The sequence below is a fragment of the Corvus hawaiiensis genome, chromosome 4 (genome assembly GCF_020740725.1).
Source record: "Corvus hawaiiensis isolate bCorHaw1 chromosome 4, bCorHaw1.pri.cur, whole genome shotgun sequence".
In the NCBI taxonomy this organism is placed as follows: Eukaryota; Metazoa; Chordata; class Aves; order Passeriformes; family Corvidae; genus Corvus; species Corvus hawaiiensis.
This window is the reverse complement of record NC_063216.1, coordinates 25,489,043-25,502,982: the sequence shown is the minus strand read 5'-3', so window position 1 is coordinate 25,502,982 and position 13,940 is coordinate 25,489,043. Positions and strand designations below refer to the sequence as shown.

The window sequence follows — 13,940 nt, the reverse complement described above, 5'->3', positions numbered from 1 at the left end:
GGAAATTAATTCAGATTGTGCAATGTTTTCAGGAGGTTTAGAAATTTAAAGCTAAACCTGAAATTAAGCTTATTTTACTGCATGCTTTCCTGGCTTGTGCTGTATCTTTCAAACAAGTTTGTGCAATGCAGCCTTATTTGTCTTTTTGTGGGGTTTGGGCTCGAACAAAAAAAGAAGATAGTTCATAGAAGCTGGCAGGGTAACAGAGAACAGGAACCCTACCCATCATTTCATTTTGCTGTGTGTGTACAAAGTCAAATGCTTTCAGTACACATTCACCCTAATCCTCTAGTTGCCATATGAGAATGGAGAAGAAAGGATATCTTCATTAATATGCTGGTTAATTCATTCAATTTGATCTTTGAATTAATTAGAAAGATGTGCTGACTTCCATATCTCATAATTTCAAAGAGTCTGCACAGTCCTGAGAGAAAAGTCTGAACAGATTTCAGCTTGTGACACTGGGTTTGTGTCCCCACTGCTGGGATGGTCGCTGCTGATGCTGTAACCAATGAAGTGCAACAGCACATCCTCTGGCAGTGGCTTTTGGGCCTAGAGGGTCTAAAATAACGAGGAGTCATTCTGCAGTGTTTTCCCTCATTTTGGATTTTAAAAAGTTACATAATTATGTAAAATCTTACCCATTTAAGAGTAGTTATTTTCAAAGCAGTTGAAAATAGTTGCAGTTATCACTAAAAGAACATGAGAAGAATAGAAATGACATGACATCTCTTTGATAAGATGTTCTCAAAGCAATTTTTATCTCTCATAGAAGGCTGAATGATGAATAATCCCAGCAGCACACTGTTGTACACTGATCTCTCTTTTCAGGATTTTTTCAGAATATTAAGAAACCTATGCCATCTCATCACTTTCTCATCTGGCATAATCTTTAGGATAACTGCTAAGTAGTTATTACTCTAGTTATTCCATGTAAAATTGCTGTTGATTCTCTTTTTGAGCTTGTAGAAAACACCACTTTTAAAAGACATTGTGTATAATAAAATATGTATAATCAAATTCATCTGGTATACTGCAAGGCCAGCTTCATAACTTTAACACTTATATTTTTAGGTTAAAGACTGCATGTGTGTTTGCAAAGCCCAGTGCTTTTTTCCAGTGCTGTTGTATCTTATTAATGTCTTGCTCATTAAGAGTGACCAGCATCAGTACATAAGAGAGAAAAATAAAAGTAGGAGAAGCACCCAGATTACCGAATGCCCCATCAAAAATTACATTCTGTCATTCTTAGCTTCCTTCACATTTTCTACATCAACAAATAGGCCCTTGCAGTAATAAGTCCTCCTTGATTGTGGTGCCAGCACTATTATCAAACAGGTCAAGCCCAACTGATGACTTTAAGCAATTGGGCAATACTGGTTTGAATTGTCCTTTTTCCTTTCTGAGCTACAAGAAAGGATGTAGCTGCTTTCCAGCAGAATCTAATGGGTTTGGGTACCCCAAATCAGAAACCTCACAGATACTGTCCACAGCTAGGAAGCACTGAGCTCCCTGGGTAACAGGCTCCCTGCAGGATTCCCAGCTTGGGCACAAAACAAAATGAAAACTTCAGCAAGGAAGCAATCTCCCAGGCAGCAAGAGCTGATGTCCTGGTGGGCTGATTGTACCTTGCAAGAACAGCACACATGACTTAGGATAACTTTCCTTCAGTATCCTCATTCAGCCCTTCGTGTCTTTTGTGAGCTCTCACAATTCATTGGATGTTCTGAGGGGCCTCTTTGTTACTCCCATTCATCGCTCTTTTTTGTCTTGTCTGACAAGTGCTTCTGCTGTGCTTCACCAGTAGAACACTAATTTCAGTGTAAACCCTGTCTCTGAAGACCAGGCTGGTTCACTGCCCCCTTCTCCATTCCCCTACTCTCTGACTCCATGCTGCCAGCTTGCTCAATCACTGAATTTTCACCTGTGTTTTTGCCAAGTTAATGCTTTCCTTATAGACTGAATAGATGGGCATTTCTTCCTTGCTGCTTTCCTTTTCCTTCTTGAGTTTCAGAAATGCACATAACTTTAAGCTACTCTCCAATTACAGCTAAATTATTCCCTAAGGCAATTAAGGTGAAACATTACTTCGGAAGACTTTGCTAGTGTTTCGAATTAACAGCAGCATTTGATACAGTTGACAGTATTTTTCCATTAACAGTGCTAACCTCCCCACCCTCCCTGCAAACCCATTAAATTGATCTGATTCCCATGGAGCTGATGGGAATAGTCCAGGTGCAGTTTCTCCCAGTGAAGTTGAACTAAAACATTTGCAACAACAGGCTGGTTCTCAGATCACCCCACTTCATTTATTGATCTCTTTCATTCAGTGCATTACAATTCAAAAACCTCTCCCTCCCCCTTTTAATCGCCTTTAATCAGTGGTAGATCATGTTTCAGCAGGGCTTTAATGGATTCTTGAGGATAGTTATGGAGTGCTTTACCCTTACGACTTGGCGGCTGTGTAATCAGTCCACTGGCTTAAAATCCATCTGATTTTCTGGAATTCTTCTGAAGAGAACTGAAAGGAGGCCGACAATGACAGAATTACACTGCAGCAGGGAAGCCTGCTCATGCACATGGTATGTGCTACTGTATTCTTCTCTCCATATGCCTACCAGGGACAGTGCAGGATATGCAATGAGAGAGCAATGATGCTCATCCATGGGATTTTGAAAAGGCCTGGTTATCCATGTGTGCACAACTTATTTCCAAGTCTTATTTCCAAATTACACTGTCCAATGCAGCACTCCCTTTGCACTATTTATACAGCCTGAGTTCTCATTCCCTATTGACAGAGGATAAAGATAATCTTTGGGCAACCTAATTCTCTAAGATACAATCAAGGTCCATATGATCTATCATTGCTTGAGTAATGCTGGCACCAAGCTAAGCTGAATGACAAGGTCATTTTTGCTCAGCTAATGCATATTTTTTGAGGATGACTTCATGCATAGTTCTTGCGTATAATTATTAGCCTGCTTTTTTTTAATTATTATTTTTTGGTAGATTTTAAAGCACATAAACATTAAGATATTGCTCAGTTGTAAGTGTTTTTAGATTAAATCTTTTGAGATAAGTAAAGGCATGCAAAACTCTTCTCCATTGATATACTTGTGGAGAAGGATATATTAAAATGTCCAAGCTGGTCATTCAAGTACAGTGGCAGCTACAATGCTTGGAATACTGGGCTCTAGAAGTACCTGAGGTTGGAAACAAGTTAGTCTCATAGCATTCCCCTGATAAAATTCAAAAAAAACCTCTCTGGGTTTTGCATTTATAGATAAAACCCTCATGAGCATTGTAAACATTCTGTATGCAGTCAGCAAGTGTCCTGAATAAATAATTAGGCATAACAGGAGCCCCAGTGCAAGGACAGCTCTGGTGTGCACCCTGAAGGCACCGTGGCGTTACCCTGAGCGTCTGGCCAGCACAGTGTAGATATGCTGGTAGCTGCTGCTCCTGAAATGTCTCACAACTGGTTCCTGTTCCTGCCACAATCCTTCTTTAACAATGATGGGTGTCACAGGCAAGCAGTGCCGTTTGAAACGGAGCTTAATAACACCTGTTGAGAAGGTAAAGTTTTGAGCTAAGGCTACAGTTTTTGATAATTTTGTGGCCAAGTTTGTATACCCAATTCAACAGTTCTACCAGACCAAAAAAAACTTGATCTTTTTTCCCTAGGTCTTTTCTTCATATTATAGTAGATCTCTCCATGCCTGATGGCATTTTGACACACAAGTACCAAGCTCACTTGTACAGCACATCGCTACCACGTTCACAAGGAAAACAGTCCAACATAGGGCTCTTCCATGTAAAGCACCTTTTGTTCTCCCCAGAAGTCTATGATCTGACCTCATAGCTCAGTTCAGAAGCCATGGACAAAGATCTGTAAGACTTTACACAAACAGAACGAGGCACAGAGCAAAGAACCCATAATAAACTGGAGAAATGAAAAGAGCCAATTGTCTTTCTCAGGAAAAATGGAAATGGTTATGTGCACTACAGACAAAACCACTTTGAGAGAAACCATTCTCTGCAGATGTCTTTATGATTAATTCTGCAGGAATTAATCTCCACATCACAAATATTTTCACTACCAGTAAACATCAAGGAAAATCTACAGATAACAAAATTACTGCTGTGTATGGCTACAGAACCTGTCACTACCTTGGCAACCTGCAGATCCAGCACTCCAGGACAAATGTGTCCTTCTGCCTTGCCTTGGGCTTCCTGAGTGAAGGTAACAAGTGCATAAAATATATAAGAACCAATGCCATGCTGCTGTTTAATTTGAAGCCTGTTGTCTGTCCTGTCAGCTCTCAGCCATGGAATGCTGTTGTCCTACACTGAGGGCCTGATGCTGAATTCATACCTGGTGAAAGATGTGCAATTCTGCTGCAAATTGTTCTAAAAAACAACTTCTAGGAATGGAAATACAAATAAATTCATTAGATTGAGTTCTAGGCTTTCTCTTAAAGGCTATATGAGCTCTGAGACAAGTCAGACTTAAAACTTAAATTTGATAGATAGTATTTTCAGTCATCTTTACTTTTTCCAAATATCCAGACAATAGTTGACCCTGCTTTGTGCAGGAGGTTTCTGCTCAGAGACCTCCTGAAGTCTTCTCCGACTTGAATCCTCCTGTGATCCTGTAATTAAGAATTACTTGAGAACTGGGAATTCATAAATCCAGCTTAATTAGTTTGAATAAGCATCATGTCTACTTTAAAAGCATTCAGGTCTGTCTGTCCTTCTTCAAAGTGCTCAAATGAATGCTCAGCAGTAGGCTGCACCTGTAACAGCTACTGACATAAAGAGGCACTGAAAGAGGTAGCACCCCTTCTTTTGCTGCATTTGAAGCTGCTAGAGAGGGTGTTCCTAAATATTCACATATTTCATCCTCTCAGAAGAGCCTCCATAAGCCCTCCTCGTGGCAACATGAAATTCCTCTTGGCACCCATTTCCCCTTTCATTTATGAGCCTTTACACAATCCTTGCAAACGGCACAGCTGAACACTTCCTGCGGACGTAGAGCCATGCACAAACTGCGACTCTCATTCCCTAACAGAAGGAAAAGCAGAAGTAGTAAAAACAAAACAAGAAAGAAGAAACACCCTTCATGAAATTACATGTGTTGCTGAATCTGATACCTGGCTTTTAGATGAGAGACTGACACAAGTTTCAAAGATAGAAAATGTTAGGAGATGTAAGCTCCTGATCCAAGAACAGCTCCTTGCCAAAGATTTTATTGTCTTGTTCAGAATCATTCTTCTACCAACATAAAGAAATACAGGGTCCTGAGCAACCTGATCTAGTTGAAGATGTCCCTGCTCACTGCAGGGTGGAGTTGGACTAGATGACTTTTAAAGGTCCCTTTCAACCCTAACAATTCTATGGAATACATCTCTCCAACTATTAAAACATACCCCCTGAAAGGTCATCTTCCTTCTGGTTGCAAAGCAGTGAATTTAATAGGTCTCTTTGTTGATTGAGAGCATCTGAAGGAGCCCAGGAACCAGACCTTCATCTCTACGTGGTTGCATGCGTGAGCTGGGGCTCTCCTCCTGCCCAGGCACCCTGTCAGACTCTCCCAGACAGGATACCCAAATCAACAGGGCTGCAGTTCCCAGCTGAGCATCTGGCCCACATTGGTCTAACTTTATCAACTCTTTGGATCTGGCTAATATTAGAGACTAATAAAACTCATCTGTTTTGGAAATAAAGGTGAGCCAACAGTTAAATCTGCCATCAGTAAAATAATAAAAAAAAAGGGTTAGAGGAAGCCTGAGAATGATTAATGCTGGGCCCAAACTAATCAGAAAACAAATACTCCTCAAAGCTACCATCAAGAAGAAGAGATCAGAGCCAACATTTTGATGCATGATGATGTAGAAATAACTCTGACTGAGAAATGTAACGCTGGAATCAATTTTATCCAATAGCGCAAACAATAAAAATCACAAGCCAAAGTCTACCCTGGATGTACACATGGGAGTCCCACTGGTTTCAGTCCTAGCCACACACATGCATCTGAGGGTGTGTTTTGGAACCCCAGGTCTTTAATCCGCAACCTCTACTAAGCTCAAATACTTCTTGCACTAAGGATGAGGGTTGCACAGCTGTAACTGAGAACAGAATTTGGCCCATTTATTGTAAGTGCTGTGTCTGAAGTGGGTTTTCTCCTACTAAAAAGCCTAACTTTTTAGGGCTGTGAAAAGTTATAAGTGGCATATCGTAAAAAACTTCCAGTCTGCAATATAAAATACACCCTGGAAAACTACTTAAATGAACCGAATCCATGTTCCAGAGTCAGGAAATGATCCTTTGTAGAAAAAGAATGAGGAAAGGCCCTTTCACTTTCTTTGACTCTGGACTGGACTGATGTCTTGTCTAGGTTTTTGACTTTTGAGTCCTTCACTACCCTTCTATCCAACATTACTGTCTCTGAACACATCTGACCCTTTGCTCAAACATAATTTTACTGCATCTGTTTCTCCCCTCTTTGCTTTGGCTCGCAACACTAGGAGGACAGATAAATAACCAACGATGTCAGAAACCTACATCATAAATCATTGGGAAATTGAGGTAATTTGAATAGTCTTGCTGAGTTCTGATATGCATTAACTACATGTGCAGCTTTAGGGAAGGCTGCGTGCAATTGCAAGTCATTAACCTGACGTGCATCCCACATCCCACGGTGAGCTCTGCAGAGCCTGACCCGGTGCTGCTGACCTTCAGGGAGTGTTCTCCAGAGTTCATGGCTCACACACTCAATGCTTAAATCCACCTGGAAAATCAAGCAGATTGTGTTTTTCTTAAGATTTCTATGCCAGTGTTTGGAAAACATAAATTATCACAAAAATTGTTAGCAAAACAAACAGAGGATTTCCAGGGGACCACAGAAATGTAGCTCTTTGCACAAGTTCTGCGTTTGCTTAGGGTCACTGGGAAATTCTAGTTTTTATGAGCTGAACTTTCCAAAGAAACAGCTAGGACAAGTATTGCAGTTAAAAGTCAATGGAAATGAGGTGTCCAACCTCTGGTTCTGCTCTCTAGTATTTTCCTGAGGACTTAGCAAACTGTTACTAATAACACTAAGGAGACCCAAATCCCTGGCTGCTGGGGCTGTGAGTGCACACTCTTCAGGGGTCAGCTTCTGGCCGGGGTCAGCAGGGGGCTCTTCCAACCTGTGGTGGTCATGGAGGGCTCTCAGGAATGCTGGGGAGAGGCCACTTTCAGCCAAAGCAGGCACTTCGACCCTGCCAGAGCTTCCGCTGTGCAACTTGGTAGAAGTGTCCCAGAAGGATATAATCATCATAATCTTTAAAGGCCCTAATGACAGGCCAATAGATGCTCCCAGAGGCAAAGCACCCAACCTCTGAGAACATCTGTCCAGACCTCAGCTGACTCCCATCTTTGCGTCCTGCATCTTGGCCATGAGTAGACTTGTAGACTTCAAGAAAATCCCTCTGGGGCTGTGGGAAGCTTTGCATTTGTTTCAGCACAGTGGCATTTTAAAAAGGGGCCAATTTACTGTTCTGAGCAGGTTTGAATTTATTATGTGCAGAGAAAGAACAACTCTAGTGCAATAAGATACCATTCACCAAAAACCAGAAGATCAATTCCCACCAGCAGTTTGGGAGAAGGCTTTTCCCAACAAACAACTTACCTGCCATGGACACTGGCTCCACCTTTTTTCTAGAGTCAGACACACAAATTGTAACACAAAAATCATGAGTATATACGTATTTTTGATCAAAGGTAAGCACTTGCTTCAGAGCACTGGATGTCTAAGTGACAGTCACATCCAACTGTTGAAGCTGTAGCCAATTGTCTGGGAAGCACTGGTAGATGTGCTGAAGAAAATTCATGACAAATCCATCAGCACATCCTGGGTTGCCCATTACAGTATTTCTGTCTTCTTTAAAGAATAAGAGAAAACTTGTTTCCATAGTAAACTGGTGTCTGTTTATGGAAGAAGAAAACACACATTGATATGTGACAGTTCGGCTCTTGGGCTGGAAATATGAGAAGTTGCAAATAGTATAACCTTTGATCAAATGACCAATGTTTGTAAAAATAAGATCTGTACACATTGTTCTTTCCGTCTCAGTGTCCTGAACTGGGCTGCAAGTGGAATGGCAGCTTAGGCAACCACATTAACCTTTTTGGGGTTAAACTCCAGGAAGCTGAGAGACAAGAAATATAGCAAATAAAGCAAAGTTAAACACAGCTGAGTTTTCACTCATTTCATGCCCACATCCACATGCATGCAGAGGCACCAAGTTCACAATAGACTGATTTTGCACTGATGAAACTTCAAGCAAACCTGAATGAGGGAATGACCTCTTCTTGCAAACCAAATCTTTCCATCATTTGACCCTGTTTGTGCTCCCAACCAAGCCTGCAGAAAATACACAGAGAACACCACTTCCTTTGCTGAAGGCCTGTGCAAATGTTTCTGATAAATTTATCTCACAGTGCCCTGCATAATGGATGGTTCAAGTACCTTGGTGAGGCTTCTGAAAGGACTGACTGTCATCAGTTGATACCCCAGGTCTGTGTGCGTACAAAGTTGCCACAGAAGAGGCAAAAAGCTAAAATAGACACCACAGTATCTGATGAAAGATGGGCCATTTCTTATCGGACCCATTAAAATTCCAGTCTTGAAGAAAGAGGGGGCTGAATTGTCCCCTGGAATTTGCAGTCGCCACTCAGGGGAGTGTGGTATTCAATAAAATGGTAAATAGACCAGGAAATGCCAGATACATTTTTTATTACAGTGCTGTATGGCTGACTATTCTCTGGTTGATGCTGTATGACAACATTTCACTGATAAGAGCTTGGTCGGGTGGCTTTGCTTCTGCTTCCTGGGAGAATGGCTTTGAATGGAAAACAAGACTTGCCTTGTTTGAATTACCTGAGTAAACCCAGACATGTAAACAGACTTAGGTGAGGCCTTCTGCAGGAGGTGAATATCACTCTTGTAAATCACCAAAAGCTGTGGAATATATATTCCTGGCTCCGATAGAAGCCAACAAAAAAGAGAAAATTCACAGCTGGAACTTTAAACCTCTGTTGGTTGCTTTCATTTTGCTCTGAACAAGTTCATTGCACAAATGAGAAATGAGCCTGTCTAATTACGTGAGTAGATTGTGGCAAGCCAAATGAGCAGAAGCTGGACATCCAGCTTTTTATTTCTTTGACAATGGGAAACTTTTCTCCAGAAGTACTCAAGCTAAACTTGACTCAGTTGGAGGAAAAACTTGGTCCTTATTTTGATTTTTACTTTGCAGACACTGACTAACATAATTTTGTTCAGCGGGACCTTCAACATTGATATACACATATGTGGAAAGGCTCTACTCTTTGGATATTTAGATAAAGATACCATATTTTCACTTCATTGCTGGAAAGGTGTTAAAATTTTTTCAAATGCACTTTCCAAATAAGCAGGCTTCTAGAAAAGAGATTCAAGTGTCTCTGCATACTAGTGAGTGTTAAAAATATACTGCTAAAGCCTTTTAAGATAGCTTTTATCCTTCCAAATCCATTACCTGCACCATTGCATTAACATCCATTAGTATTCCCTGTTTTCTTCCTGCCTACTGTTTTTATGACTGGATTCAGTTCACTCTGAACTTCTCCCCCATTACCAGAAGTTTTCCTTACTATGCTGACCTTCCAGAAGACGGCTTTTCATTATGGGTTACATTTCTGCAAGGTGTGAGATATTCTACAAACACATCCTTTTGCTGTACTGCAAATAGGTGCCATTGATTCAGCAACGACTTGTGTTGCGGCATGATGAGGGAACACGTTTTTCAGAAAAGATCTTTTCCTGATCTTGCTGAGTTTTTTAACATCCAAATTGTCAGAACACAGCCAACATACTAAGAAACAGAATAGTAATTAGAACACTTTCCCATCTATGTGCTAATAAAGTTAAATCAAAATCCTATGAAGGTCTGCCAACACTTCTTGCAGATTTCTACCAATTTTCCTACTAGTATATAGCATCTTACCAAAAAGTCAGCTATGCCCGTTGCTCTTTAAATGAACTTAGAGATCTTCTATGTGCAAGTTGTATCAATAATTTATTTACTTCCATTGTTCATTGGGAGTTCTCTAACCTTAACATCAGGACCAGTATTAGGCAGGTTTGAGGGAACATCAGCACTGAACCTTCATATGGTTCCTATTTACTGGAGAGCCAGAAGACACATTACATAATGTGTCCCAGATGTTAAGAAGGAGATGTCCACAGATGTAACAGATTCGATGCACGCTCTCTGTAAATGCACAGGGTTAAACACCAAACCTACTTCGGTGTGTGTGCACAAGGTCACGGGTTTTAGAATGGCAGCTAAGGTCCCAAGTAACACTAACTGCAATACATGTTACTCACAGTGGAAGGGGGAAAGACTTTCCAGCATAAGTTCTTGTAAGACACTTGAAGGAGAACAGAAGACAGGTTTGGCCTAGGTTGAGGACAATATGCCCCTACTGTGTAGACACTACTTGTACATGAGTGATGTCACCACTTCCAAATCTGATTTGAGTTGTTCTAAATGAATGACGACCATAATCACCATGAGCTGGCAGCTAATTCAAACCAGAGGAATATGCATTTAGAGAGAGGCGGGACAATTACATAGTACAAAGACCCTTGCATGGCATAACATAGTTTATGAACAGCTGGTAGATAATAGCTTTTTTAAATAAACACTGTCTAGATGCACAATCCAGATCCCTCACAGCTCTTGGAATCTCGGTGGCTGCTGCTTTATTTTCCCGGCCAGTTGCAGCTAGAGACTCAGCAGGATGGCAACAAATTGACTGCTGGTTGCAATTAGAGAAGCCCAGTGAGGTGGCATCCCCATTAGTAGGTGACCTCTCTTGCTACTAAGTTTGGTTTAAAACAGCAAAAAATCTCAGCAGAAAACACTGTGACACTTCCCAGAACATTATCAGGACTCAGAGAGGTGGGAAGAATTTTTCTATATAAATTACTTTTCCAGTCTAAGTATGCTTCATCTAAGAGACTGTCATTATGAGCTGCAGGGTGATCCTTGCTCATAAGCCCTGTGACTAAACTTTGTTTTGACATCCCCCCTCTAAACATCATTTATCTGAGACAAAGCAATCCACGAGTAGCACAGCTGGTCAGGTAGACTTCTTACATTGATTTGGATGGATGAGAATTAAGCATCTGAAGCTCGGTGTCTTCTGTAGGTGTCAACACCAGCTCAGCACAAAAGAGCTGAGCCCCAGGGCAGGACCAACTTTTGCCCTCAGGCAGGACTCCACTGTTTGTGCTACATAGAAGAGGATTCCTCAATGTGATGGTGTGCCCACCCTGAGACCTATTGCCTTTCCCAAGAAGCAGAGACAACAGGAACCACAAGTAAGAACTGGCAGGGAAAAGGAGAAAACATGCCACATTAAATTAAACAGAATCCCACACCATTCCAGCTGCACAAAATTCAGGCCCTCAAGTTTTTTTCTAAGTAAAGATATTAATAGCAAAGACCAGCATTTTTGATGCAACTCTTTTTATGTAGAACAATATAGAGTCTGCTCTCATAAACACAGTAGGACACAAACCACTGGAGGCAACTTTTCTTCTCACAGCAGCAGATCTTTGCCAGCCAGCTCTCCAGCGTCTCGGGCTTCTCCCAGGACAGGCATCCACACAACTTGGCTGTGCTGCAGCTCCGCCTCACTGCCTGTTTTCCGCATGCTCTCTCCTTCCTTTCCCACCTGAACTGTCTCTCATCTACCCACACATATTTCTTTCCCAAAATAATACCCAGAAAAAGCCAGTCATCCCACAATATTCAAATTCCTGAGCTGCCTTTGTTTTGGGTGGAAACATGTGCTTAGCAGTCTATAGCAGTATCTTCCGTGAAGGACAGTTTCCTGCAAGACATAATCCAGCTCACAGTACACCACAGACTGAGGCGCTGCATTCAAGCCTTTGCCCTGAGCTTTCTCCTTAAACATACTGCACATATTGATGCAATACTGGAGCTACATGTCCTCAATGTCATACTAATACCAGTGAAGTTTACCAAAGTTTTCTGCCTTTTTTCTTTGAATTTGGCATTCAATACACATAACAGTTGTATTTGCAGAAGTGCTGTTAGGATCCTGCACCTGTGACAAAGAAAAGAAAAGCAGAAGTGCTGCATGAGAAAGAGAATATGGAAAATGTCCATGAATCAGTGCTGCACACATCCTCTGCCACGTGGCAAGTGATTTCCCCTTCACCACCTCCTCCCAGCTGTGGCCCAGAATACAGCCAGGATAAAATCCTCTGCACCTCAGGGCAGTGAATGTGAATAAACTTCCTCCTCTCTTATGCGGGTTTATGTCTATTGGACACAAGACCAGGAGGCAATGGTCCTGTGCACCTCTGAAAGGTAAATATGAATCACATAAAGTTGCAGCAGATCCCACCTATGCCTGAACACTGGTAAGAAAGCAAGGTTTTATACCTTTGCTGCTTTGGCTCTGCAGCTGATGAAATCTGTGCTGGCAGTGGAATTGAGTCCTGTAATCCTTAGGCATTTTCTCCTGCCCTTTATAGGCCACCCACCAGCCACAGATGTCCTGTGAAGGTAAACCACATAGCTTTGAAAAAGCAGGGGGAGATGAAAGAGGAAATATTAAAGCAGTCTGAAAAGTTCACAGGTAAAGTATTTTATCGCACAAGTAGGAGTGTGGTGGGTCATTTACTTGGCACTTGTGACTGCAATGTCCCTGGGGAATCCCACTTTAATGTTATCATCCTGCAGCAGGGCTTCTCTTCAGAGTCCCATAAAAAACAGCAGGAAGTTCCTTGCATTCCAGGGCCAACAACTGTTAGATCACAACAGAGCACTGATGCCCTGGCTAAAGGATATTGGGAATGGGACATGGGCAGAGATCCAGATCCTGCCTGTGCAGAACTTCATAGACTTCTGTCCTTTAGAGGACAGCAAAAGCAGTACAGGGATACGAGCTAGGCTGAGAGACTGAAGCCAAAAACATTCTTGTCCCTTGATGACTGTCGGTGCCAAAGGATGTGGCTAGACAAGCTTACTTGCTCCATTGTCTGAGTGGTCTGCCATGAAGTCCAAAACCACCCCCTTATAAAAGCAACTGAGGCTTAACTGATACTGCTTCATGCTGGGTCAGTCAGCGTGGTCCCACTGCTCAGCTCCCTTCAAGGAGCAGTAGCATCCACAGACAACCTGTGAGAGCAGCCTCAGGAGTCTGGGAGGAGTCATATTTTTTCTGTGAATATTTGAAATACTATATTTCTCTGAAAAGCAGTTAGAAAATGCAGCCAAGAAGCGGAAGGAAAGGATAGGATAGTTTTTTTCTTTAAGACATCTATATCTTTCAAGCTTGGCTGAACATGAAGACTTTGGAAAGGTAGGACTTTTGAAGTAACAATGAGAGCCATTATAGACTTTTAATATCAATATTTTCCATACCTCAGCTTGGGTATAAAGTGTAAGAGAAATGACAGGACAGCTAGGAGAGGCTGGCTTGGTCTCAGCACGCTTCAAAGAGAGCATACAAACAGCTTGGATCTACACATACATCCCTCTAATTCACTTGAGTACTGGAATTTTGCCCCACTCTGCTAAAATATTACTTCAGTGCTCAGGAGTAGACTCTGTATTGCATTTTGAAGCTATAAAAAGTAGTTAGGACTTGAATTTTGAGAAAGTGCCTCCTTATAGGCACAAGCAAGAGGGCAGAAATGATTTTATCAAGCTAAAGGCTGGGGATGTAAATCTGCTGTGAAAGGGAAAATGGAGAAACTAAAAGTTTTGTCTGAAAACGGGTCTCATTCCAACATAACCAATTCCATCCTGACCCAGCATCAGAAAGTGGTTTAATAAACCACAGCTGAAGTGGGAAGCAGAATTTTTCAGGTTTAA

At 41.6% G+C, this 13,940-nt stretch overlaps 1 long non-coding RNA gene across 2 annotated transcripts in view; it reads right to left on the bottom strand.

The window, feature by feature from the left end:
• Positions 1-4,886: 4,886 nt before the first annotated feature.
• The window catches only part of LOC125325594, a 50,794-nt gene continuing 41,740 nt past the window's right edge, over positions 4,887-13,940 (bottom strand). Inside the window, exons 3-5 of one of the 2 annotated variants that reach the window (XR_007203420.1) lie at positions 12,504-12,618; positions 12,078-12,162; positions 4,887-6,790 (exon numbers count right to left, since the gene is read on the bottom strand). This is a non-coding gene — a long non-coding RNA (uncharacterized LOC125325594). Of the gene's footprint in view, positions 6,791-11,591; positions 12,163-12,503; positions 12,619-13,940 lie in introns of those variants that run through there. The other variant, XR_007203419.1, reaches the window with a different exon arrangement.